Source organism: Chinchilla lanigera, unplaced genomic scaffold (assembly GCF_000276665.1).
Source record: "Chinchilla lanigera isolate Chin_1 unplaced genomic scaffold, ChiLan1.0 scaffold00096, whole genome shotgun sequence".
In the NCBI taxonomy this organism is placed as follows: domain Eukaryota; kingdom Metazoa; phylum Chordata; class Mammalia; order Rodentia; family Chinchillidae; genus Chinchilla; species Chinchilla lanigera.
Genome location: NW_004955497.1, coordinates 1,034,514 through 1,039,706, shown reverse-complemented (window position 1 = coordinate 1,039,706; position 5,193 = coordinate 1,034,514).

Here is a 5,193-nt window from a genome sequence, read left to right as displayed (position 1 = left end):
CTTTTCAAGATGGTAAAAGCAAAACACATGTGGAAGGGACAGCGCAGAGACAGCGAGACGGTTCCCGTCGGTGGCGTGCGGATGTCTGGGAGGGGAGGCGGGGCCCAGGCTCCAGCCCGCAGTGTGGACACTGCTCCGCTGACCACACAGAGGCACTGCAGGGTGTCAGCAGTGGAGGGAGGGCACAAGGCTGCTTCAGAAACGCAGAGGAGGGGCGGGGACACCACAGCCACACTCAGCTCATTGGCTCTCCCCGACTAAAGTCCTCTGCCTTCAAGGACCTCCCTCTTGGTGCCAACTTACACGTCTCAGCTTCGGGGATGCTTTCCCTGAACCCCACAGGTGGTTCCCTGGCCTCTCTTCCAACTTCATCGTGCCCTAACCCTGCCTTTTGCCGTCCTTGTCATCCTGTGCCTGCTTGTTGCACGTCCCTCTGGCCTGGGAGGCCGCGGCGGGTCCCCCCCTCAGGGCAGGGCTGTCAGGACAGTCATGTCCAGGACCTCCCACTCTCGCCGACAGTCCACGTGTGGCTGCTGACTGAAGGAAGTGATTGGAAACATTGACCAGGGCCTGAATCGAGCCATCAAAATGATGAAGAACAGAGACAAGAAAGGCAAGGGCAGCAGCAAAGGATCCTGGACTTCCCACCCAGCAGTGGGCATGGAGGACTCGGAAGAAAGGGCGGATGGAACCATTCTCCAACCTCCCTTGCCTGTTTGCTACTCACCGCACTTCTCCCTTCTCCCTTCCTCGGTTCTCCTTTCTCCCTTGCTCAGTAAAGTGGAGCGTCGTAAGTAACTGTTCCAAGTCTCTACCTCCTATCCCTCCCCATTCTCAGCTCTCGCGGAAAACTAGCACCCAAGAGACAGATTGCACCAAACTCTTCGCTCTTCATCTGTCCTGCCCCATTCAAGGAAGCGAGCCATGGTTCACAGTCCCTCCTGACCTGGCTGTCAGAGAGGCCGTTACCGCGTGCAGCCGCCCAAACACAAGGGTATCTATGGAGTGATCCGTGCCATGCTAAACTGCTTTCCTGACACCAGCTGGAACAGCGCCAGGTCCAGGTCATAATCCGTGTCATCAGCATTCAGACAGAGTCTTATCCCTCCTGAGTCTAAACTAGGAGATTATGCAGCCAATTGTCTTAACTGGGCCAAGTTTTAGATAAAGATTCAAAAGAGAAACAGTGACATAATCTTATTTCATCAGCTAAAACAAAGGATCACATCTGCGTGAATTCTTTCAGCTCTGGGGCTTTGATACAGACATCTAAGAGGATAAGTAGTTCAGGCACTGTCTCACAAAGGGCCCTGGAGGTCCAGTCCACTGAGCTACAGGTAGGTTTGATTCTGCAGGTACAGTGATGCCCCAGTCCACAGACTTGACCCTTTCCATGATCCTGGTCACAAACCAGACTGGACAAGAACTGAGTCAGTGCTGACAAAGGATGTCTCCTGACTGACACTGGGCAGGTCCTAGGAGCTTAGATCATTCCTGTGTTAACCTGTATGAACAGTTGTCAGCTGACTGGGCGAAAAGCTGGCTGGAAATTTTATGACACTTTCTGTAAAGTAGAAAAGGTTCACTTACATTTATTTTGTTTTCCAGAAGTACCTGTTATCAAAACACTTCCAATAAAGTATTTAAAAAAAAGAATTGAGTCAAATTCAATGATTAGGATCAATGTTGACCTTCTGGGGAAATTTGATACAGTTCTCAACCAGTACACTTTGCAACCAGAGCTGTGGAGAGAATTGAATTCACGAACCGAAGTACCACTTGCCTGGCTCATCCCTCAGCTCTTGTGTGAATGAGCATTTCATAGATGGATACCTGCCTACATCCACTCTGCTCTTCATAAAAAGTCAGTGTTTTAAGAAATCCTGTCCTTCAAAAGTAAGACAAGAATGTTGACAGATTTAAAATGACCTATCTTGGGGGCTGGGGATTTAGCTCAGCGGCAAAGCGCCTGCCTGGCAAGCGCAAGGTCGTGAGTTCAGTTCCCGGTACCGGAGAAAAACCAAAAAAATAAATAAATAAATAAATAAATAAATAAATAAAATGACCTCTCTCTGGGTCTGCTTGCTTCCTATTCTTGGTTGATTTGATATACAAATATGAAGCCCTGAACCTTCTAACGAGCTATGACGTGGGAACTGTAAATATATAACCCTGCTTATGGAGCCCAGAGCAGTCTTTGATACAAAGCTAGAAGTGGAAGGAGGCACAAATGAGTATTGGCGTGTTCTGCAAACCAAAGGGTCGCTAGCTTAACGCTCCCCAGCTCAGCCTGCCTCACTCACTCACTCATTCACATAATACATGTTGTGCGTAGAGCACAATGACTGTTCAAATACAGTGGCACTCGGTGCACGAACTTCATTCTTTCCCTGATTCCCATTTTCCCCATAAGGTCAACAGTGACCCTAACCATTGAATTTGATGTGGTTCTTTTCAGTTGGGTCTGCGACCAGAATCAGGGAAAGAATTAAGTTCGTGAACCAAGGTGCCACTATATTCCTTGAATTGCTCAAAGAGAAAATACAGGAAACAGTGTAATAGAGAACACATCTGTTTTGTTTATATGTAAAGGGTATTCATTATAGAGTATTCTGCTGTTAAGTAGTGTAAGACCAGAAGCTAAAAAACCAGAGCTTTTTAAAATTAACAGATGTATTTTTGACAGCTTTTGCATTTACAGAACAACTAGGCCTATAGTATAAAGTTCCCATGCACCCCTTCTCCTGCCACCCCCCAAGTGCCACCGCCCTGCATGGATGGAGCACACTGTCACAACTGCTCACCATGTTGGCACAACATTACTCACTAAAGTCTGTGGTTTATACCACAGCTCACGCGGCGCTGTGCCCTCCTTCCACGCATTTACAAGTGTGTGATGACACGTGTGCACCATTAATGCAGCATTTCACTGCCCAAAACTCCCGTTCTTCCCTCCCCCGGCCATCCACATCTACTGATGTTTTTATTGTTACCAAAGTTTTCCCATTTCCAGAGTGTCACATATTATTGGAATCACGTGTATGTAGCTTTTTGAGGCTGACTTCTGTTTCCCAAGGTTTCTCCCTGTGTTTTCATGGTTCATACCTTATTTTTTTAATTGCTGGACAATATTCCATTGCACTGTACCACATTGTTTACTCATTCACCTACGGAATACATTTTAGTTGTTTCCAAGTTTTGCCCGCTAGGAATAAAGCTACCACGAACTTCCTCTACAGGTTTCTGTGTAAATATTAAGTTTTTGTACTTTCTTGGGCAAATGCCAAAGAATTCAGTTGTTACATCATATATTTACTACGTTTAGCTTTGCAAAAACCATCAAACTGTTTCTCATAACCAGCTATACTGCTCAGCGCCCCGGCCCCAGTGGACAGGAGTTCCTGTTGCTCCTCATCCTGGCCAGCAGTTGGCGCTGTCACTGGACTTGGCCCGTCCTAATGGATCTCACTATCGCTTAAATTTCATTTGAAGACCTATGATGGGGCAGCTTTTCACGTGCTTATTTGCCACTTGTAAGTCTTTGAGGATCACATGACAATCCTCAGGATTGTCAAGGTGTTGCCCTTTTGAAAACTGAGCGGTTGTTTTTCTTCTTGTTGAGTTTTAAGAGTTCTTTATATATTTCAGACTGTGCTCTGTCTTCTCATTCCTTTGAAAGTATTTTTTACAGGGCAGGAGTTTTTAATTTAGTAGAATCCTGTTTATCAATTTTTTCCCTTCAGATTATGTTTCTGAGTTATACCTAACAAGTTATCACTGGAACCAAAATCACCGAAATTTTCCCCTACTTTGTTTCTGTTTTAAGGTTTTGTATTTTATACTTAGGCATATGATGCACTTTGAGTTAATTTTGTGAAAGATGTCGCCTTTTTTGGAAAAGACCGTCCTTTCTCCAGTAAAGCATAGTCTTTGCTCCTAAAAGCTAAATCTCTAAAAAGACAGACAAATATGCTACTTTAAGTCAGCAAAACCGAAAACAACCAAAAGGAATAAAGATTTCTTCTGAAAAAAAAAAAAAGCTTCCAAATAACGAAGGTGCTAGAAACTGGAGGGACAGCTTTGCCCCCTAAGCCAGGACCGAAATCTGCCCCCTGCTCCCTGCCACTGCGGCCCAGCCTCTCCTCGGCCCAGCGCTCCGTGATCCGGGGGAGGACCGAGCCGGCAGCCTGGGCGCACCTGAGAGCAGGAGGCTGAAGTGCTCCAGAAGGAGCTCAGGGGCTACGATGCCCTGAGGAGCCGGGAAACACAGAGGCGGCCAGCCCCAGCACGACGCCATCCACGCTGAGATTAGACACCGGTCCCCCAGCTCCATCGCGGTGACGCCATCCAATTACACCCTGGCAAGACAAGAGAGAAAGGGACAAAGGGTTGGAAACGCGATGCAAATCAGGCTGTCAGCAGCTGTTCTGGGTTCCTTGGGAAATGTCATTAGGAGCACAAGGCGGAGCTGGAGACTTTGCTACAGTCCGGACGCTGAACTTGATCTTTCAGAGACAAAAATCTCCTTTAAGATTCCAGCAATTCTGTGAGAACTTCAGCATCCCTACTGGGCTGAGGAGAACACGGAGGAGAAAGGAGTCGGGGGATAAAATGGAGAAGGGGAGGGAGCGGTGTGTCTCACGGAGCGTCAGCAGGGTGCCCAGACCCGCAGGACCCTGGCTGGGCCGTTCCAGCTGCGAGGCGGCAAGCTGGCTTGTCCGGGACAGCTGCTTGCAAGAGCGGGGCCACAACCCTCGTGCGTCTCCTAAGCCCCGTACAGCCGGACGCCGAGAACAGGGTGCCGGTGAAAGCCGCTTGGACACAGCCTTGGCCGCAGAGCACGCGAGGGTGGAGGGACCGCGGACGAGCGGCTTCCGCGCTGGCTGGGGCTCAGAGGCTGGGAAGGGCCTGGCTCATCCTGGATCTTAAAGCTGCCAAACCCCCTTCTAAAATGGGAAAGGTGTTCCCTGTTACTCCTTTGGGGACAGCTGGAAGTAGAAATAATGCCTAATCTATGGTGTCTATTAATACGTGGTAAGAAGGTTATATTGGATTCTCATCACTGAAGGCCATTGGATCTGACAAGAAGCCCAGAGAAAGAAGGCATTCTCGTAACTGGGACTTTCTTCCTTCTTTCCTTCCTTCCTTCCTTCCTTCCTTCCTTCCTTCCCGCCTTCCTGCCTTCCTTCCTTT